At 37.3% G+C, this 23,986-nt stretch overlaps 1 long non-coding RNA gene across 1 annotated transcript in view; it reads right to left on the bottom strand.

The window, feature by feature from the left end:
• Positions 1-21,278, bottom strand: part of LOC146367034 (uncharacterized) — a 38,187-nt gene extending 16,909 nt beyond the window's left edge. Inside the window, exons 1-2 of the long non-coding RNA XR_014797684.1 lie at positions 21,074-21,278; positions 15,384-15,473 (exon numbers count right to left, since the gene is read on the bottom strand). This is a non-coding gene — a long non-coding RNA (uncharacterized LOC146367034). The remainder of the gene's footprint in view (positions 1-15,383; positions 15,474-21,073) is intronic.
• Between the last annotated feature and the right edge of the window lie 2,708 nt (positions 21,279-23,986).

Below are 23,986 nucleotides of genomic sequence, written 5' to 3'. Positions count from 1 at the left end.
GCTTTAGAGATGCCAGCTGATCCTGCTAAGCAGGAACCTGCATGGTTGGTAAATTACCTGTTAATGGTGGCTGTAGCTCAGGTGGCAGAGCAGGTCAGCCACTAACCAGAAGGTTGGTGGTTAGATCGCAGGCTGCTCCAGTCTGCATGCCAAATACCCTTGGGCAAGATACTAATCCCATGTTGCTCTCCGATGCATCCATCGGAGTGTGAATGGATGCTTAGAAGAAGTGATTGGGTGAATGAATTAGTTGTATAAAGCGCTTTGAGTGCTCAGACAGAGTTATATAAGAACCAGTCCATTTACCCACTGGAAGTGATTCATGGTGACTAGAGATCATATTTAGTGACTTCAAGAGAATACAAGTGACATTATTGCTGGTTACATGAAGAGGGGAGGACCCAAGATAAGCTGTTATCAATTTCCAGGCAAGTGATTGAAGCGACTGACATATGACCCGTTAATACAGTTAGATCTATATATTAGGACACTGACACAAGTTTAGTTTCTTAACCTGTTTGCTGAAACATATTCCAATTATAGTTCTAGAATGGACGTGGACATAATGTGTAGACTCTCAGCTTTTATTTGAGGGTATCCACATTTAAATTGGATGAAGAGTTTGGGAGTTTGAGCTCCTTAACATTTGCCACCCTCTTTTTAAAGGGACCAAAAGTAATTGGACAGTTGACTCAAAGGCTGTTTCATGGGCAGGTGTGGGCAGTTCCTCTGTTATCACATAAGAGATAAAGCAGATAAAAGGTCTGGAGTGGATTTGAAATGTGGTGCTTGCATTTGGAGGATTTTGCTGTGACCAGACAACATGCAGTCAAAGGAGCTCTCTGTGCAGGTGAAACAAGCTGCAAAAACAGAAACAAACATCCGAGAAATTGTTAAGATGTTAGGAGTTGCAAAATCTACAGTTTGTTTGAATGTTAGATAGAAAGCATAGAAACAAGTGCTTGTGTAAAGTCTCAGAGTAGAAAAGCGCTATATAAGAACCAGTCCATTTACCATTTTACCGTAAAGAGAAGACTGCAAGAAAGAGTGTTAACTGCAAGATACGAGCCACTCATAAGGTTCAAGAATAGAAAAGCTAGATTGGACTTTGCTAAAAAAAAATCAAAAAACAAACAAACCCACACACACATCAATAAAAGCCAGCTCAGTTCTGGAAAAACATTCTTTGGACAGATGAAACCAAGATCAACCTCTACCAGAAGGCTGGCAAGAAAAAAGTATGAGAAGGTGTGGAACAGCTCATGATCCAAAACAGACCACATCATCTGTAAAACACAGTGGAGGCAATGTAATGGCTTGGATGTGCATGGCTGCCAGTGGCACTGAGACACTGTTTACTGATGATGTGACACAGAACAGAAGCAGCCCCATGAATTCTGACGTGTTCAGAAACAAACTGTCTGCTCAAATCAAGCTACATGCAGTCAAACTGATTGGGAGAAGTTTCATAATACAGATGGACAATGACCCAAAACATACAGCCAAAGCAACCCAGGAGTTTATTAAAGCAAAGAAGTGGAATATTCTTGAATGACCAAGTCAGTCACCTGATCTTAACCCAACTGAGCATTTCACGTGTTGAAGATAGAAAGGCCACAAACAAACAGCAACTGAAAGCTGCCGCAGTAAAGGCCTGGGAGAGTCAGGAGGAATCTGGGGAATCCATGAGTTCATGACTTCAGGCTGTCATTGTCAGCAAAGGGTTTTCATCACAGTATTAGAAATTTTATTTTTAGTTATTTAATTCGTCCAATTACTTTTGAGCCCTTGAAAAGAAGAGATAAATGCTTTAGTTCCTGACAATTTAATGCAAGCTTTGTGTTAAACCCACTGAATTAAAGCAGAAGTCTGCACTTTTAAGCACGTGAGCTGTTTCATTTAAAATGATGTACAGAACCAAAATGAGAAAAAAAGTTATCTCTGTTCAAATATTTATTGACCTAACTGTATGTTAGAAGGTATCTCGGCAACCAAAGCCTGGCATGTCCACAAGCTACTCAGCATCAGGCCTCAAATCATGTGTCACTTCCAATGTGGACCCAGCTTTAGTATTGTGCTGGTTCAATACCAACTACCAAATTCAACTTAGATTAACTGAGGTTTAGACTATAAAGTGTTCTCGCACTTATATATTCACTTATGTTTCACAATCAAGCTACTTTATTCCTGAAAGATTCCTGAAATAGGTTGCTTTTGTTCAGGTTTTCTTAAAGGTGCCTCTGAGGAGGTGCTATAAATCAGCAGTTCAGCAAACACGGTCACTCATAGAATTAACAACAGTTAGATGAACATTTCTCATAGGGAAAATCTCATAGGAACTAATTAATGCCTGTTTACACTTAACAGGAGGCAATTTGAGTACTGCAGAAACCATGAAAAGTTTTGCTTTATTAAAGATTAAATCAGCACACTGGTACCAGATTATTTCACATCAATCAAAATAGGATCATAAAGCTTACAGGAATATTTATATTTATCATATAAATAAATAATTATGCAAATTCTCATACTGGAGAAGTGATAATAGAAAATCCAAGGAAAATCCCAACAATCATATTATCCTCTATGAGGGCCTATTAGCAACATTGACTATAGGAAAACATGCCTTTTTCTTGTTTCTCTGCAGAAATAAAATAAATGTACATGTGTCCTACAAGGTAAGTGATAAAAATGACCCCAAAGGTACTTGGAAGCCGCAGCCTGTGGTAATGTTTTAAAATCAATTCCCCAAGTCACCTTACATGTACACATGGCCACATGTTGCCTTACTCCTCACCAGTCTGTAAATCGGTCTATTTTAGACTTTTACAATTATTGGTTATCAGTAAACATCAATCAATAAGTTGTTTGGGGGTTTCTTTTATTCTTTTGCAGCTTTGCAATTGGGGGGTTTGAGAGCAATTACAGAACTTACTGAGATGGTGTTGAAGATATTTCAGTTACCAAATGTCTATGACTAATGCCAACATAACAATTAACAACTGTTGCTCAACAGAAATGGGAAAAAAGTGAAGTGATTGATGCAACTGAATTATTTAAAAAAAACAAAAACTTTTTTTGAATTGCATTATCCATCCATCCATCCTCTTCTGTTTATCCTCATCTAGATGAGCTGTAATTACTGGGTTTTCTCAAGCCCAGCGGTTTTTAGTAGATAAAGGCGAATGGCTTAAACGTGAATTGAGCTGCGGTTTGGGGAAGGCCTCGGAGGGGGCTGGTGGCGGCTCCTGGGCCTGGCAGATCCCCATGTACTAATGAGAAGTGACGGAGTGAAAGAACTGAAAAAGGGCAGGGAGGGTGGAGCACAAAAACGAGAACGAACAGCTTGTAGAATTGGGAGGGTCATATATAGATGAGCACCGGAGGAGGCGTGTTTGGAGGCGTGGTCCCGCACCTGAAGTTCAGATAACACAGGTCTGCAGCCAAAAAACTGCATAGGATTTTTTCCCTTTTTTTGGTTTCCTGGTATTCTAAACTTGAGTCAAAAAACACATCCAATCATGATTTCTTAAATTAATTTAATATTTCTAAGAGTGAGACTCAAGAGAAATAAAAATAGAAAATGCGAGGAATTGAGGGGGGCCAGTAGTAGAGGGAGGGTATGGTGGGTTTGGCGGTGCAAGGAGCTCAGATGATCGTGTCCCAGCAGGTTTATTTTGTTCACAGCGAAAGGTAAGGAATTTCAGAAAAAAATTTGCATAGTTGTAATAAAATATTGTTTTTTTTCATCACTGTTTTAATGTAAAACTCTTCGTGTTTTGCAAAAAACAAAAAAAAACTATACGTGATGGAGGGAAATGGAGATCATTTTTGGATTCAGCACACTAAAAACCATAACGTTTACCAAAAATATCCCACGCAGCTTTTTTGCAGACCTGTGTTATTTATCTCCAGTTTTAAGTGGCAAATTCTGGTGCACAGGATGGGTAAAATTATACATGGATCAGGAATATGTGAAACAATTTAAAACCTAATTACTAGTGTTCCTTAAATTTAGTTCATATTTAACACCTTAATACCTCAAAGAAGACGATTTTCAAGTTGTAATTAATTAAACTTCGGACAATATTCTTCATGTAACAGAATCAGAGGCCTTAGAAATCAGAATAAAATGTCCAGGATGAATTAACTGGCAGGGCAGAAAAGTAAGGAGACACAGAAACACAACTTGTGGTTTACACAAACCAATAAAGATATTAATACTGTCAAAAACACAAACTTAAAAAATCTGCACTTACTATGAAGCCACAGTGTTTTTGCCAGAAACTCATTCCTGGGTTTAACCATACTCAACATGTCCCCAACAAGTCACTCTCTCATCTAATGTAAATGTAATCTGACCTTTACCATTTAGTTGTCTGAACTTTAAACTCTAGACTGCAGCACATATTTAGTTATAAATATGCAAATATGGCAGTTGCAGAGAATTTAGTCAAAGCAATTGGCAATTGACTTGGTGCACGTCCTCAGAGTGGATCAGAACCACATACCAAAGAGTGCTCTATGAAGGACGCCACCTGGAAAACAAAACAAGGCAGACCTAACACCTGGCATGCATCTGTGCAGACATACATACATAGTTGTAAATAAATATACATGTACCTAATTTGTCATAATTCTTATAACATCATTCTTATTCTTAAAAGAAAATGAAAATGAAATAAAAATCAACAGATAAATCTGCATGTCAGTTCTGGCAGAATGTCATCTTACTTTTAACTCATTATCATTATTTCATGTTGGCTTGCTGGGGACTCATAAAACTACCGCTCACCATGTGTTTCAACCATTCCTAGTTTGCAAGTGTGTTAATGATTAACTGGATTTGTATTGCCTTAGGAAAAGCTGATAACATCCAATAAAGCCATTTAGTATGTCTCCATAACTCACCTGTTGGTTTACAGTAACACACCACCTCAGATCTATTGGCATCTATTGTCTTTGGTGAAAGGTTGTACAAATATAAGTGAATGAGACATTGGTGAAAGTTTACCCCATCCAATCTAAAGTATGGCCACTGTAAAATGTTGCCATATGCTCTTGAAGTCTTTGTTTCCCATTATTTGTCAGCCAAGGTACAGTGGAGCAAAAACTGAGGACAACCTGCAATATCAATAAAATGTTAATGATTCAAAATTGTAACCTCTTAAAACTGCAGTAATTGTATGCTAAACTGACACTAGTTACCACAGCGATTGTACACTGCTGTGACTGCAGTTTCCCATATGGAAAAGAAATAGAAAAAACTTATAATAGACTTGCATCAGATGTGGCCTACTTCATATAGTGAATCATATCAGGCTTATATGATTTACTCATGAAAGTGGCCACTTTCTCATTACTTCCATATATTGTTTTAGGAAGTATCCAAAACATACAAGTTTCATTTATATAATTTTTCACTCTTGTATGCTTTTCATACAAGTTTTAAGACAGAAAACTTTATAAGATTTATAGCTATCTTTTCCATAAGGGTTATCACAGTGTGGAGACTATATATCATCCTGTCAATCATGTTAGTCTGTTCCTGTTAATCTGAGAGAGGGAGGGGGACTTAGTTTTTTGATGTTCCACTTTCGAACTGTGAAGTCTGTTCATACTTCTGACGGCTCTTCAGGTTCTGACTTTTAGACCACTCAGTTCAAAGTTCAAATGTGTATTTGCATCCAGCACTTCTAAGTTAGGCTAACAGAGTCCGCACTGAGGCTGGGAATTTAATGCCTTTGATGACAACTATAATGAAATGCTAACAAAGTTTTGCCCAGTCAAATCTGCTAGCAAGCTTTACATGAAATTAACACACTGACCACAGCATTTCACAGTGAACCTGCTAACTTCCCAAATCACTGCTGCTAGTTGAGAGAGAACACCATCAGATCACTGGAAAACATTTCCGGAAAATTTAATTTTTTGATTAAAGCACTACAGCCAAAATATCTTCAATGCTATTCAAGGTTGAATGACTGAAAAGCAATGTTGGCACATTCCACGTTTTTATTCTAGAAGGTAATTACACTTTAGCTGCATTACCCACAGCAACAATGAGCAATAAAAAAGAAGTGACTTTTTTTTCAAAATTAACCCCCCCCCCCCAAAATAAATAAATAAATAAATAAATAATAATAATAATAATAATAATAATAATAATAATAATAATAATAATAATAATAATAATAATCTTGCCTGTACATCCTTAGCGAGAGTGTCATGCACCAGAACTTACTGCTAAACTATAGATTTGGTTAGATCCCATGGGGAACTTGATGCTCCAAACTGTTTAAGTTAGGCCAAAAAAGCCATATGTGTCATTGTCTTCTCTCTCTGTTACTTTTCTATAATTTCACGTTAGGTTTGGTTCCTTTTCCTTGATCAGGCAAAACCTACAGACCCCATGGTCCCTACAGCGTGTCTCTTTTTCTTGTTAAGTCATCTTATGATTCCCATATATTGTGTCTTAACAACATGCAACAGGGCTGTATTCCCTTCACTCTGAGAAATAATTTTACAAACGTGGAAACATCAGTTTTAACTTGATCACACTTGCTAACAAATCCCCCAACATTTGGATGAATAATGACATGAATTCATACACTGTCATCAGTCTTATCCTAACACGTCCTTGGTCAGTCTGGGAAAAAAAACATTAAAGGGGATAATGTATTATTGTATTGTTGTGCGGTCTTTACCTCACAATATAAAGCACACTGTTGCGGTGATATGGCACTATATAAATACAGTTTAATTGAACTGAAATTAAATTAATCCCTGTCGCTGAAGTGAACAACACATCAATCACCGACAGTGAGGTGGCTATCCAAGTTACATAAGCATGGTGAATGGTAGCAAACATTTGTGCTAGATAAAGAAGCCCTTGAAAGCTGTGAATCCACCTGTATACTGTTTGTCTTCTCTCAGAGAGCTCCCACTCGCTGTCTGACAGTGTTCAAATATACAAGTGTTGCCAAATACTGCTGGGTGTTTGAAGTCTACCCCAAGCACTTTACTTCCCTCAATATGTATTTGTACATGAACATACAAATACAAGCAGGCAGTCACTACATGAAGCTTGAGAAAAAACAGTTAAATAATTAAATAGCATTGGAATCCCTTGAAAAAACCAGCACTCTGACATTTGCACCCATTTCATGTTCTGATCTGTCACTGCAGAAAGTACACAGTCCTGGGACTTTTAATCTTTTTTTAATTGTGATTAATAAAGGTGTAGTCCTTCCTATAATGTTCTGCTCTCTGCACATAAGTATTTAGAGAGTTCATTTAATAAAGAAGTCAAGTTGTGATTGAAATATAGACTTTTAACTGCCATTGTTCAGAGTAACTCAAATTATACCATGACTGCATAATATAAAGTAGTATACTATTTCCCTCCTATATCATCATTCATTTCTGATATTTAATAATGGAAAATGTAATACTTGAAAATTACAGGTGACGTGCACATATATTCATCCATATTGTCATTTTCTTGGAACTGCAACCGTTGGAAACGTTATGCTAAAATGTTACTATATTACTGTTTTGAAACTTATTAGAAATCTTCCATTTGTCTCAGCAGTGACATTGCTGTCATTGTCCCCGATGGCCGTCCCTCCCTCAGCCTGGTTCTGCCTGCTGTTCAAAATGAATTTTGTCTTCCTGCTATCCTATCATGTCCTTGCTCATAGGTCATGTGATTGTAGGATCTTTACCTTACAATATAAACCACCTTGAGGTGACTGTTATTGTGATTTGGTATAGAAATGCAACTGAACTGTGTCCTGCATTTACAGGCAGCTGTATGGTATAGAGACAGTCTGGTTTGATCTGCTCTCTCAATTAGGATTTGACACGGCTCAGTGCTAGGACCAATTCTGTTTACATTATGCATGTTTTTAGTTAAACTGCAGGAATGTCTTAAAGACATAAAGATCAAACTGAGGTTATTGTACTCGGCCCTGAAAATCTTAGAAATATGGTATCTAAGCAGATTCTTACTCTGGATGGTATTACCTTGGCCTCCAGTAACACTGTGAGGAACCTTGGAGTCATTTTTGACCAGGACATGTCCTTCAACGCACATATTAAACAAATATGTAAGACTGCTTTCTTCCATGTGTGCAACATCTCTAAAATTAGAAACATCCTGTCTCAGAGTGAAACTAGTTCATTATTACTTCTTTCATTATTATCAGGAAGTCCTAAAAACTCGCTGAAAAGCCTTCAGTTAATCCAAAATGCTGCAGCAAGAGTCCTGACAGGGACTAGAAGGAGAGAGCAGATTTCTCCTATATTGGCTTCCCTTCACTGGCTTCCTGTTAAATCCTGAATTGAAATCAAAATCCTGATCCTCACGTACAAGGTCTTAAATAATCAGGCTCCATCTTATCTTAATGACTTTATACTACTGTATGACCCCAATAGAGCTCTTTGCTCTCAGACTGCAGGCCTACTTGTTGTTCCTAGAGTATTTAAAAGAAGCGTGGGAAGCAGAGCCTTCAGTTTTCAGGCCCCTGTTCTTGGAACCAGCTCCCAGTTTGGATTTGGGAGACAGACACTAATTTTAAAATTAGACTTTAAACTTTCCTTTTTGATTAAGTATATAGTTAGGGCTGAACCTGATCCAACCCTAATTCTAAGCTCCTGGGGTTCATGATGCACTGTGTTTCTTCTACACCTCTCTGTATTTAATTATTTGTTATTATGAATGTGATTGCTTTCTTTGTATTATTGTAGGGTCTACCTTACAATGTAAAGCACATTGAGGCAACTGCTCTGATTTCAAGCTATACAAATAAAGTTGAATTGAATTGAATATACAATTGTGGTCAGAAATTTGCACATGTAATTTTGATCATAGACAATAATGTCATGATTCTTTTTCCAGGTTGGAAAACTCACAAACATCTTTCATCCTTTTTAAGAACAAGGATTGGATCCACAAGTTTAAATGTATTTTGGAGTTGCTGTAATCTACACTGGGTCAAATGTATAAATATGGGGCCAATCAAAACATAGATGTACTTGAGTATACATGTATGTCTGTGAGTCAAGCTCAAAGACATCTACAGTGTTTTAAACTTGACAAAGTCGAGGCCTATTAAGTACTTGTTAATGATCATGACTCACTGCAGCTGACAGGTTCTCTTTTCCAGCGTAAAAAGGAGAGCGCATCACTGAATTGTCCAATACTCAGCAACATGAGAAAGTACAAGGAACTCAGTGAAGATCTAAGAAGGAATTAAAAATGTAAATGTAAAATGATGGATTTAATTAGAGCAGATATCGTTCTAAAGTGCTGTAACTAAATTTAAGGATATAATTCATTCACTGTTTATCTCTTCAATACTATGTGCCAACACAGTACAGAGCAGGAACCTAAACTCTACTCCCAAAGAGGTCAATCATCTCCTTAATAATGTACCACCATCAGTGTATACGACTCTCTTGGTGAATGAGGCATTCTGAAAGTGCTATCTAAGAAAAAGTCTATTTACTAGAAGCTTGTTGATGGCTTCCAAAAGCATCTGTTGCGGTGCAGCTTGCTAAGGGGGATTTTACCAAATATTAGTGGGTTTGTATGAATATATTTGAGCCTGTATTCAACATGAGTACAGCGACTCAAGTCCAGGCTTTACAGTGATTCTTATGTGGACTATTGTTATGAAGGTCTTAACACTCACACACATTCGGTTGGACCCCTGTTGCCTTAATTCTTCATGAAACAGATTCAATAAAGTTTTGGAAACATTCCTCAGAGACCTTGGTCCATATTGATGTGATAGCATCACACAGCCGCAGTAGAATATTTTTGGCTGCACATCCATGTGAATCTGTTTCCTCTTTCTTAAAAACTCAGACCAGCCTGTCCGGGATCATTGACCGTGCGCTTTGAGAGTCACTTAAATGACCGGAACCATTACAATGCTTTGAATTTTAATTTAATGTTCTTGCTGTTGTTCACACATACGGCTGGCAAAGTCTGTGTGGGCTGTTATTTTCTGAGGGGTCTAACTTTACTTTTGTGTAAGTAGTAATTTCAACTTACTTGTTCATCTCCTTCACTTTTGTTAAGCTCCAAGGGCATGTTGGAACTTTTTTTTTGCAGCAAATGCTTCTGGTCCTTCCAAAAAGTTAAAAATTTTACCGCTGATGCTGTAAGTGGCACACTGGCATTTGCTTCAAGCACACACAAAGACCTATACACAAATGCACCCCATCTATTCTTTTAATATAGCCCACAAAAGGCATGACTCTCCAGCTGTGTAGCAAATATGAGCTCCATTGTGGGAGAAAGAAAAGAACAACTTTTTGCCTTCAGCTCCACCTAATATGAATAATAAAAAGCTCAGGGCAGTACATTAGAATGAGTATAATTCAGAGGGCCTGTTTGATGAGGTGGATAATGTGCCTCATACTGGTGCCTGCTGTCACTCAGGTCTGTGCTTAGTAGAAGGCCAGTATTGGCAGTTGAGAATACACACGCATGTGCACACACACACACAGGGTTATGAATTTCTCTTTATTTCCACTTTAGACTCATGATCTAGAGGCCATTAACCTATTACACTCCTCTTGCTTGTTATTCTTTTGCTGTTCATATTTATATCCTTGTGTATGACCACTGGACTTTTATATGTGGCACTGCCTTTGCTTGATCCTCATGTAGATTGTTTGCTACACTGTTTCATTTCCATGTATAATCTGCCTGTCATTCCGATCAAAGATTTGGATTTTGGACTTTTATTCTTCCTACTGCTGTCCTGCATTTGGTTCCTCTTCCTATTAAATTTGCTACAGTCACATTTGTCCAATAATCTCTGGAGTGATGAAAATGTGCTTATGTTTGGCTTGCTTATATTCAATCTGAAAGACATTGTATTTGAGTAGAAGACGTTTCCACTTTTCTTGAAAACTGAAAAAGAGCTTTTCTTCCCCTACTGGAATGAGTCCAGGAGCTTTTCATTAAAGCAGACTCAACACAGGCCTTCATAACACTTTCTTTCATTCAGGTTGGCAAAATGACACAGTGAAACTCAAAGAAAAGGAAATACAGGCAGGGGAGCAAAATTCAGTTCAGCCAGTGTCAGAAGTCACACTTCACGAAGCTATGTGTGTAAATGGTAACTGCACACAGTCAGAGACAAGACAGGGCATCATAAACAGCCTCAACAAAAGATATCAAACAATCACTCGGGAATTAGTGCTTAGCATCTGGACTTCGGTGCATATGGGTCTATGTGGTTGTGTTGTCCGCTATGCTTGGTTAGCCAGTTATAGTAGTTGCCTTATGTATTAGCATCTTGCTGGCTCAGTGGCCCTGGCTAATTGCCAGCCTGCTTAATCCATGTGGGCACAGAGCCATTAACCTTGGTTTCAGCAGATAACAACTGCTGGATATACTAGGACCACTGATGTAGCTTGGGGGTCACTGCACCAAATGCTCCAGTTAACACTGGGACCACTGTGGTAATCTGTGCGCATCTATATATATAGATCTATAGATATATAGATCTATATATTTAAGCTTTTATCCTGGCAGCAGTGTAAGGGGAGGGATTCCCGACACGATACAGAGTGATGTAGATATCACTGAACCGGAGCTCTGGGATTGATGTCACCACTTTCAGTGAAGTTAGGTAGAATGGGAGACAGACACCATCTTTTAAGATTAGACTTCAAACTTTCCTATTTCAGTTCAATTCAGTTTTATTCATTTAGCGCCAAATCACAACAACTGTTGGCTTAATGTCTTTGACCAAGCATATAGTTAGAGATGCTTCATTTACTTATGGTGCAATAGGTCAAGGCTGCTGGGGGTTTCCCATGATGTCTTTTCTTCATGTGTTTATACACCACTGATTAGCAATAAGCATTAGTAAACGCCCCACAGTAATAAATGCAATTGATATTAAATGTAAAGGTTTTCATTTATGAGGAAGAATATGCCAGGTAAATTAAACGGGACTCAGTGAATTCCTCTAGTAAAGAATAGGAAAATACAAAACTATACTTCCAGAATATACTTCCAGGTTCCAGAAACCCAGCCGACTCCTACTTTCCAACATCCAGTATAGACTGCGAATACGTTTGGAGATTTGAGGCTGTGCTGTGTTTTGTAACAACTATTGGTGTGTATGTTTGAAGACTAAACTAATGCCCCATTATGATTTCTCTGAGTCCGCCTCAAGCCTAGCCTTTCACCCTGTTCTCTGCAGCATTTTCTGAGCTCTGTGTTGAATGAATGAGGAATGAATGAGGACCACAGTGTCTGGAACTGGCTGCCATTAGCCTGCCAATCAATTTGTTTAACTCCCCAGGCGAGGGCAGTGATTGGTGGACCCTGCACACACACTCCCTTCCTGCCAACAAAGCAACCCATATGCCCTCCCAGCAGGGGCCAGCCCTGATATGGGGCCCATGCATTTACAGAGCCAGTTATTGGAATCTGAAGCTAACAGGATGAAAGGACAACCATCAGTGAATTGAATCTCTGAGCAAATCAAGTGGAATGCACATTCAGGGTGTCACTCATGCTCCAAGTCTGAACCTCTATTCCACAACTCACAGCCACACCAGCCTGCTGACAAGACACACTCATAAACACTCTCAGCAGCATGGTGGGTCACATAATGATTCAAAACATATACACAACTGTCAGTAATCAAAAACTAGTTTTTTGATGACAGTTTAAAAGGAAATGACAAAAAGGAATGTATATTTTCAAATGAAAACTTAAACTGACCCCATGCATTTCTACAGGTTATTCCTTACATAGCTAATATTGTAATATTTGGCCTTTTGTTGTCTCAGATTTGGTAATCTTGAAAAGTCTGTATCTGAATCAGAGTAATCCAATCCAATGGACCTTTGGAAAAAAAGCATAAAAGTAAGATAGACTTACTTTTATGCCAATTTTTCTGGACAGCAAAAAATCTAATTCCCAAATCTATTATTATGATTATTACATTTTTTTAAGCTGGGCCCAGACTAATCATTTAATTTTTTAAGTTTTCCACATAGAAAAGGTCAATGTAAGTACATTTTTATCAAACCTTGTTAACTACAAGTTCATATTACTTGTTTTCTGAATTTTCTCATTTGTTATATTATTCTGTCTGGTTTTTGAGTTAATTGAGAGCAACGGCTATATGTAGATTTCTATGTTAGAAGTGCTGTTGTTTCATTAAAATGGTGTTCCTTAAATCTGTGTAACCACTTTCCATTTGTTTTAAATTCGAACCTCAATTTACTTTTATATAGTAGGAACATTGGGCTCTTGAGATTCCGACTTTTTTCTAGAGTCCTGACTGAAACAAATATTAGTTCAAATCAGTATAGACTGGATAACAATTTACAATTCATACACACCAAAAATACAAAATAAATATACACATATACATACGGATGACAGACGATTAAAGAAATAGAGTAAGTAATTTCCACAGTCCCTTTAAAACAGACCATAATATTTCTGTAACCACACCAAAACATGAACATAAAAGTTACGTTTCTACATGTCAGTATTTTGGCAGAAAACAAACAGTAAAGTGGGAAAAGTGTTGACTGGCATTTTCAACTAACACTTCAGTGGTGTATTCACCATTTTTGTGACTTTCGGTATAGAATGTCTTTCTTTTGTTGTATATAATTTTTTTAAATTTGAACAAATTTAGGTATACATATACAAAATGAAGATCTCAAATTGAAGATAAATGTACAAGCCTGAGATTAAGAGATGCTGAAAAGCTTGTTCACAGATTCAATACACCTTTGTAGGAGGCATGGGGGCCACCAGCTTGTGGCTCTGCTGTCATTGAAGCCCAAGTTGTGTTGAAAGCATCCTTCACCTTGTCTGTATTTTTGGGTCACGCGTTTCTCATCTTCCAACTGACTAAAAAGAAACTTAACCCTTAGCTGGGGCATGACACCACCTTATCTAAGCTCCTTTGGGGGGACAATTCTATATAAGTTAACACTATAAAAGTCCTGGGTTGAACTTCCTTGTCATTTGGGACTTTTCTGTGTGTAGTCTGCATGTTCTCTCTATCTCTGTCTTGGCCACCTCCCCAGTCTATGCTTTGGTAAGAGCAGAAATGACTGTCTATAAATCTTTCTAGTGCACAACTAGAGGTTAACAAATGAGCTAAAAAAAAAAAAAGACAAGGAGGAATAGACATAACTGAGGAACAGAGACAGCTGAAACTATTCAAGACAATGAGACAACATAAGCAACACTAAATGCAATAAAACAAGAAACAAAAGACTACCAAAATAAAACAGTAAGTGAGAAACAATCATTTGCAACAGGCAAGAACTTTTCCACACTAAAGGGCCCCACAAGTGGAACACTGAGGGAATAACCTAAACTCTATAATTACAACTACATTAACTTTAACCAAATTTTCACGTGGATCCTTAAAGTACTGAATCAACTTCTTTACTCAAGTAAAACATAAAAAGTACCTGCTCTAAAATGTACTCAAAGTGAGAAAGTAAAATAAGTCCTTAAAGAATGTTTCTACCAGATATTTTTGTGTAAGACGAAGTGAACATTGTGCTATATTCAAGTAATAACAAAATAATATTAGTAGATAGGAATACAAACTTTATTGTAGTCTAATATTTAATTCTAATTATACTCAGCTTGAACCAGTTAACTAGAACATGACCGGAGAAAAAAGAAGGAAAAATAGCTCTATTTTCTGTTGCCTACATTTTAAACACAAAAATGAGTAAAGTCAGGGGTTTAAGTGGGACTCAGCAGGTGGAGGAACCCTAAAATCAGTTGTAGTGGCTCAGCGAGGGAAAAAGAATAACAACTAAAGATAATTACTATTGAGTGGCCTAGTAGATCTTCTTAATTCAGTCTGTGATCAGCTGACCTGTGCTACTGAGGTTTACTGCTCTTTGTGGGTTTACACAACTGAATTCAATAAGATATAAGCAGATGATTTATGAATTGTCCTGGCTGATTTCCATCCTCTACACTGACAGCAGATTTTTCATGCTGTCTTTGTACTAGACTGAATAAAGTTGGTATGAAGGTGGAATTCAGTGAATGAATCTAAGTTTCATCAGTTTCATTTCAAACTTATCTCATCTTGATGTAACCATGAAGCCACAGCCACTGTGCACCACACACTGTTCTTTACTTTAAATCCATCACAGTGCAGCAAGCTAACCTGTTTATCCTGCACTAACTTGCTGTATTTTTATGCAACCTAGAATAACATAGTCTGCCTCTGTTTGTTTTGCTGAATGTTTCACAATATGAAAAAAACATAGTGTCACATGTTCAAAGCCAAAATTTGATTTAAAAGGGCTTACATGTAAGCTTTTATCAATTGTCACTGAACAGTCCTTACCTTTAAATATAAACTCTGTTCTTCCTCTCCTGGCCTGTCTTTCTTATCTTTCTCCATCTCTGAGTGAAGTTATCTTGCATTTTTCTCTCCCTGTAAAATACAGCAGCTTGACCTTTAGCTAGCAACACACTGTGCAACAAACTGCACACAGTTTGTGTGTTTGCTGATGTTTGCTGAGCTGATAAACAGTGTTCCCTCTAATTTTTCATGTGTCTGAGCGAACACACAAACTCCCAGCAGACGTGTGCACTGTGGTCACGCCAGCGTCGAATCCATCCAAGTTACATGGTTTATTAAAATAATCAAATTACAGCATTTACATTTATGTTAGACTACTTTTAATTAACTGCTTTAGCCCACTTACAATGAAAATTAAAAAGAATCTTGACCTCAAATCATGACCTGTGGTATGTTAACACTATTGGAAGTAAAAATAACTTGAACTCCAATTTTGAAAACACAACTTTCTTCTTCTTTTTTTTTTAAATAAAGCTCTGACTTGTATTATGAGTCTGTGGTCTGGGAGAGAGTCTGTAACTCTGTCTGCAAAATATAGGATATACTGACCAATGTTGGGCAATTAATTATATAGTTACTTCTTCAAAAAAAGTAAACGAGTTATGCAAATCACAAAGTTTTTTGCAGCTGTTTACCTAAAAATGCAGCCAAGGCGTTTTTTAAATAAACATTTCAAACTATTTACAGAACAATCAGCTGTTCTGCAAATCTGATGCCACACAAATTATTTGTGCCACTCCAAAAAATAATTTCTGTCCACTATGAGATAAAGGAGAACAACAGCCTGATACCTGCAGGCCTGACAGCAGCAGATGTATCACTGCTGTAACACCTGTAACATTCAGCAGTCGCCTCATTGTTCTGACACACACAACAAAACTATTGACAGTGTTGGGAAGGTTACTTTTAAAATGTATTCCACTGCAGATTACAGATTACAGAATACATGCCCCAAAATGTATTCTGTAACGTATTCCGTTACGTTACTCAATGAGAGTAACGTATTCTGAATACTTTGGATTGCTTAATACATTATCATGCTTTTTACAACTACATGGATGTACTATTGCTGTGTGATTTATTACTGTTACTGAAGGTCCGCGGCTCCGAACTGTAGTAAAGGGACCTCTGGCTAATACGGTGGGTTCCGTGTCGGCTCGTAGCCGAAAAATAGCTTTACTTTGTTGTGTGGGTCAACTTTGCTTGCGAGAGACAGAGAGAGGCGTTGAAAGACTGCTCCAACGGAACTTATTGTTTCGGAGGAAAACACGAACACAGTGTACAGTCGAGTCTTAATAGCTTACTTACAACTGGGCTCGTCAGGCTCTCTTCTTGGCTGCAGTGGTCAGTGTTGGTCAAGTTACTTGAAAAAAGTAATCAGTAACTAATTACTGATTACTTCCCCAAAAAAGTAATCCCGTTACTTTACTGATTACTTATTTTCAAAAGTAATTAATTACTTAGTTACTTAGTTACTTAGTTACTTTTAAAAACACGATTTACAACCTGAATAGGTATTAAAGCGATAGATCTTTCAGCCCAATTCTACTTTTTCTGCATAATCCATCATACAAAATGTAATCAAATGGAAAAGTCTCTTTTTAAAACTTGTTTTATTAGTTTTAATCTTTTAACTTTATGCATCAAGCAAAAATTTAATTATATGCAACATTCTCTGACTGGAAGAAATTAGTTTAACATTTAAACCTATTTTCTGCACATTCCAGCACGTAAAATAAAATACTTTTTTTTGTGTTTACACTCACTCTTTCAAATAGATGCAAGTAAAACACAGCAGAAAATAAATAAAATCAAAGACTCAGTGGTCCTGTTGCTCTATTTTCACCTGTAAAGCAGGAGTGGGGCAGGCGGAGGTGTGCTCTGGTGCAGGTGTGTCGCAGCGGTCAGTGGAAGGATACGGCAGCTTCTCTGTGAATTTCCCATTACGTCGTAGCTACTCGGTGCTTGTTTAGGGTTTTTTTTTTTCGCTGTAAAAAGAAGTTTTCTTCCCACGCACAACGGACGTTAATGTTTTTGTCACTTTTTATGGAATCAAACTCAAAGTAAGGTCAGTACTTCCTCGCTTTAAACGCTGCACGCTCATACTCTCTCCGCACTCGATATATGATCCATTGTTGATCTGCACACAGCTGTTGTCACCAACGTCGCACTCGCTTACGTCACTGTCATGAGACATTCTTGCAATAAAATCACGGTTTTAGTAACGCAGTAACGCAGCGTTCCTACGGGAAAGTAACGGTAATCTAATTACCGTTTTTGCAATAGTAATCCCTTACTTTACTCGTTACTTGAAAAAAGTAATCAGATTACAGTAACGCGTTACAAGTAACGCGTTACTGCCCATCTCTGGCAGTGGTTATTATTATATTTACATGCTTCCAGCTCCCGCTCTCGATAACAACTCCTACTTTTCCACTCTCCTTTTTCTCCCTCCCTCGCTCACAGACACATAACGTGTATGGCGGTCCATTCTCCCAGCAGCACGGACTACACTGCCTATGATGCTACATTCTTTAGAGCTATACCGGTAGCATTCTGCCTGTTAGCTTAGCACAACAACAACAACAAAAAGTGGCAGAGAGAGAGCGTCACCCTGTAACCATGGCAACCGTAACGCTGCTGCCTGGAGCAACAGAGCATAGCTGTCAAACAAACCCCAAACAGTCCTGACCCGCCATAATATGAAACAGGAAAGTACCGCTGTGAGTAACTGTAACGGAATACAGTTACTCATATTTTGTATTCTACTCCCCAACACTGACTATTGACTACACTACACACTAACTACACAAGATTTGCGCTAAACGTCACAAATCTCTCACATCTCAAAACACCATCGTCACTCCTAAAACTTCCCCCCTTCCTAAACAATAAATACCATGTTGCCATATCATTTTCTTAATGGTCGACATTGTACATTTTTCGACCAATAGGAAAGGCCGGGGTTTTTTTGGTTTTTGTTCACAGGCTTTCGCGCGTTTTCCTTATAAAACGCCGTTTTTACCGTTTCTCCCGCAGTAAATATAAACAACGACAGTATTCAGGAAGAAAACCAAACAGTGCAGATATTTTTATCATAACTCTGGTTTTACGTGGCCGATCAACACAATTTAAAAACTGGTATAAAGTCCACACTTTTTCCATCAATTGTTCCGTCTGTCCTGCTCACATCTCCAATGGTTGTACACGTTGTCATTAACATGGCTTCACTCCACATCACAGCAAAAAAAAATTTCTGGCACAACTTGACCTGCTTCCAAGGTGCATGGAGAGGATGAAAGAATTCACAAAGCAGGAACTCCAGCAACACTTGTGGGAAGATGAACAACTTTGATAATTGACCAACGCGTTTCGGCTTGTGGCCACATTCACTCCACATCAGCCTCTTTGCTCACTAAAACACCGGTGTCGGCACATAAGGACGCTGTCATAGCCTGTCAACCACGTTGATTAGCTGCGTATATGCGAATGTGAATCGCATCATTGGCTGGACTACGGGATGTGGTGGCATCGTTCTAATCCCATAGCAGCCAGTCACTTACTGACTAACACTGCAAAACAGAATTGTTAAAGTATTAATTTTAATTTCAATTCAGGTGAGTTTTTTTTTTTTTTGCGTGCAACGCAAATTTTCTGCACGCGCGCAGTTTAGAGGGAACACTGCTGATAAAAACACTGAATTTAAAATTACCTGCCACAAAATGTTACTCCCTTCATGTTCGCTCTTCTTCTTTATCACTGGCTAGATGCTGAAGTATGAAGACCGCAACTTATCGACACCACATCTCTTATTGTGCGACATCACCTGGTGATTAATACAGCAAACAGGCCTGGCTTTCATGTGTTACTATTTAGGCTCAAATGGGTTTGGTCATGATATCTATGTGTTCTCTTTACCTGAGTCAAACTATTTCTCCCCACATTTTTAGCTTCTTGCTGACTTGTTGATAAGTCTTTTCCAAAAGATCTAAAACTCTAACCCCAACCCGTGGAAGTGTCCCATAATCCACAATGGCTTTTCTGTGTAAAGTCTGTTTCCTTTCCACATCTTTGTTGATTTCAGAGTTAAACTTTGTTTTTTGTTTTTTTAAAAAGGAAACATGCAAAATTTTAGAGGTTGAAGAATGGTTCCTGATTTGACTCTTTCACTTCTTATTGATCTTTTCATATTATAAAACCTAATAAAATAATAAGGACTTTGATATTTTTAGTGTTACAAGCTTCATTTACAAAGTATTTATATTTAAACGATTTTGAATGATAAGGATTGTATTTGATTGAAAATACTATAATTATAGAGATATTTAACATTTGTTTTTCAGAGTTATTAAATAACTTGTGGATATGTAGTATATAATGTGCATTTTTTTAAATTTATTTTTACATTTTTGTAATTTTACCAACTTTGGTCAATAATTTTAAAAGAAATGTAATAAACATATGAAACACCATCTGTCATTGTACCTTTTAACAGTTTACTAATACTTGTTATATAATAAGTATAATGTTATATACCTATACAAAAAATAATATTTATTTATTTATATATATACACCATTTTTCACCATTTTAGTAGGGAACACTTTCATAACAAATCCACATAAAATTACAGTCTATTTTTGTCCTGTCATTTTTGTGTCTTTTTTACTCAGTGCATCAAGTTTTATCTTTTAAATGAACATTGTATTTTTTTATGTTAATTTTGATTTTTACAAGCTTTTTAAGTCAAAAAACATTTTCCTAATACAAAATTTTAAATTCATATTTTTCTCACAGTTACATGCTTTATTAGTCATTAATTAGTTAATGGTAATTCCCCGGCTATTTTTGGATTATTTTCTTGATAGCTCATTCATTTCAAAATTTAAAAAAAATCTGTTAAATCACTTTTCTTTTCTTCATATAATGAACTTCACAGCTGATACTGTCAAAGTGGCAACAATACAGTATTGTTATTAATTCAGCAATTATTTTATTAATGCCATACAATGTTTTTTTTTTATCTATGCATTAGGAATAATCTCATCATTTGGCCAGTTCAGCTTGGATTAGGGCTCATGATAGTGTTAGGACTTCTAATTATACCCCACAGACATATTTTCAGCCATTCTAATTGGGTGCTGAAAGCTTTCTGATAATATTTTTTGGATTAGTAAAGTCAAGCCAATTACAATCTAACCTCCAAAACATATTGAAACCAATGGATCTAAGGGGATTTACAGGGCAGATTTATCTTCCAGTACCGTCGCTTTTACATCTGTGTGCCATTTAATGCCTGTACCTCATCACAAAGCTGATTGTTTTCACCCAACAAAACTATTTGGAAATAGTTATTAATCTCCCTCCACAGTGGAGTCTGTTTTGCTGAGACATAATCTGCCAGAGTCTGATTGAGCTACATAATCCCAGCCCCTCGACTCTCTATTGGATGTCTCTGTTGGTGGCTGGAGATGTGACCCCACCCCCGCGTCCTCTGGCGTAGCTTCTCTACTGTATGAGTCTGCCCTGGGGGCTAAACAATATGCTCCTATTTTTTTTTTCATTTTTTAATTAATCAGAACCTAAATCTGTGTGTCTGAGAACAGAGCTGCACCGTCTGACTGATGATGATTCTCACACATTCTGTTAGCTTTTCTACATTGATTTCTTACCTTCTTCTTTCTCCCTTCTTCCTCTGGTTCTTTCCTTCTTTATCATTAACCACCTCACCCCGTGTTTGTTTCTTTTTCTATCTCGCTTTTTAATCCTGCAAATCCACACTGCTATCTTTTTCCCCCTTTGGCCCCGACCCTCACCACCACTTCATTGCTCCTTCCTCCACTCACACCCGTACCTTCTTTCACCCTTGTTGTCCTGTCTACCTCCTTTTCTGCAACCAAGTGTCCCAACAGGAGCAGATTCAGGGTCAGTAGTTTTTATCCTGGATCATTTGTATCAGTGAGTGTGCAAAGTGCATAACTGAGCTTAAATCATCACTTGCTGTGACACTGCGCAGCCGTTGGAGATGCACTGACGTGGAAGTGAGTGACAGCTGGGCTGGTCTAGGAATGAATGGAGGATCAATGACACATATCAACAGACAACTCTGAGCTGCGGGAGGGGAGGAGGTCTCTGTGTGTGTGTGTGTGTGTGTGTGTGTGTGTGTGTCTGTGTCTGTGTGTCTGGGAGGGGAGGAGGTGTCTGTGTGTGAGAGGGAGACAGACAGAGAGAAACATTTGTACACACTTCCATTACACAGTTAAAATGTTACTAACGACAAAACTTCCTAATATGACGTTTTTATGATCTAAGAAGGGCAAGTTAAAAGTTAGAGTGAACATAAAATGCTGGACCTATACTGCTATATGTAATAAACTATTACATGCAAAGAAGATGTTAATTAATAAAGTATGTATTTGTGTTGTCTCAAACTTAAAATCAAAATTCAAATTTACCTTTAATGTACCTTGTTTCATAATGAGGATATACATTATATATTGTTAATATTTATTCTCCAACCAGCGCTCAAAAACAAATACTGTTTAAATTGCAAAACGACCAAAAACTAAATATGTAATGAAAATAAAGCTAACAACTTTCTTTGTTTTGTTTTGTTTTTGATGGAGGTTTCTTTTTCTGTTACCTGGCCCACTGATTACTGTACAGCTTCTATATTTAAAGAGTTCGTTTTTTCATAAAAAAAAACCCTGCATACTGCACAGTAGTATATTGAAAAAGCTCACTCTAGCATGAACTTTGTATCCTTTTACAAATGTTTACCTAGTAACAGCAGTTCTTCATTCTGTGAGTCTATTATAGCCAATCGATGAGCTCCCTCTGCTGGTAAGAGTGGAGCAGCACTCCTTGGTCATATGACCAAGGAGCCCACAAAAAGTGAGTGGTATGTATGTATATTTATCTTTTGGTTTATATTTTTGAACCAGTGGTGAGGTATCTTTTGAAGATCAACTGGTTTTTGAGAAGTTTATGTTGACATTATGATTTAAAAAGCAAACACAATTGTTTGATAATAATTCTGAACCTCGTCAACTGAAAACTCAAACAGTTTGTTTGTTCTTATCTATCATCCATCTGGGCCTTACTCTTTCTGTCTAAATTTCTCAGACTTTTTATCTGATTTAATGCCCACCTCAGATAAAATAATTATTCTGGATAATTGTGACATCCATGTAGATAATGAAAATGGCAGCTTCAATGTTAATCTATTATCAGACTCAACTGGCTTCTATCAAAATGTGAAAAACCCACCCACCACTTTAATATCGCTGGAGATCTTGTTTTGACACATAGCATAGAAACTGAACGTTTGACAATATTCCCTGAAATCCCCTCTCATTTCCTAACACCATTTAAAATCACAATAATGGATTACACAACAGTGGGGAATAGATTTCATTACAGTACGTGTCTTTCTGAAAGTGCTGTAACTAAATTTAAGAATATAGTTCATCCACTGTTGTCTTTTTCAATGCCATATGCCATCATAGTGCAGAGCAGCTACCTGAACGCGACTCGATTATTGAGATCAATTATCTTGTTAATAATCTTCACTGTGTATGACTCTGGAGACTGTAGCTCCTCTAAAGAAATTCTGTGTAATCCTCAAATGCAGACTTAAAGTAGACGATGCATAAGCTGGAGAGGAAATGGCATCTTGCTCATTTCGAAGATCATCATTTAGCCTGGAAAAATAATTTGTTGTTCTCTTAAAAGCCCTCTTAAAGCTAGAACATTTTATTATTATCACTGATTCTTCAGCACTGTAGCCAGACTTACAGCAGCTCATAGCACTGTTGAGTGAAGCATTACTTTAAATTTAACTAGTAAATACTTCCTGAATTTCTTCACAAAAAAAATTTTAACCATTACAGAAAAAATTGCTCATATCCATCTCACAGACATAACATTAAGTACAACTACTTTCAATACCATTTATTATTCTACAGAGTCCTTCTCCGATTGATTTTTCCAAATTTTTCCCATGGTTCAGTTTGTTTTCACACAGAGAAAAATCCAAGTAAACTCCCAGCAAACCAAAATGCTTCACTACAAAGCATGTGAGACTGTTTAGTCCGCTCATTAGCCAATTGTGTCTGAGGCAGGAGCAACAAAAGGAAATACAGGAAGAAGGTGCTGTCTGAGAAAACTGAGACTTTACAGTTTGTGAAAAAGTGTTCACATCTTCCTGATTTCATTTTTTTTTTGTATGTTTGACTTAAAGGTTTCAGATCATCAAACAAATTTAAATAATACAAAAAGATAACATGAGTAAACACAAAATGCAGTTCCTACATGAAACTGCAAGACAACACTAAACCACATGCTGGTTTAGTGTTGATCCAGTCTGATAAATGAACCAAATACAAATTAATGTTGAACTGCTTATGAAGACTTTCAGTTTACTTGGTCAAATGCTCGCATCTAAAGAGACAACTGTGGTTTCTAATTTGTTGATAGAGCAAAAGTCTATTATATTTATTAGTCTATGTTATTAGCTGAGTATCTAAAACCTGTCTTATCAGGATGTGTTATAAATGGAGTGATTTTTATTTTTGTTGTCTTAT

The sequence above is a fragment of the Perissodus microlepis genome, chromosome 18 (assembly GCF_051167445.1).
Source record: "Perissodus microlepis isolate ML-2025 ecotype Zambia chromosome 18, ASM5116744v1, whole genome shotgun sequence".
Taxonomy (NCBI): domain Eukaryota; kingdom Metazoa; phylum Chordata; class Actinopteri; order Cichliformes; family Cichlidae; genus Perissodus; species Perissodus microlepis.
The sequence above is the reverse complement of the archived record's forward strand: the minus strand, read 5'-3'. Positions and strand labels throughout refer to the sequence as shown.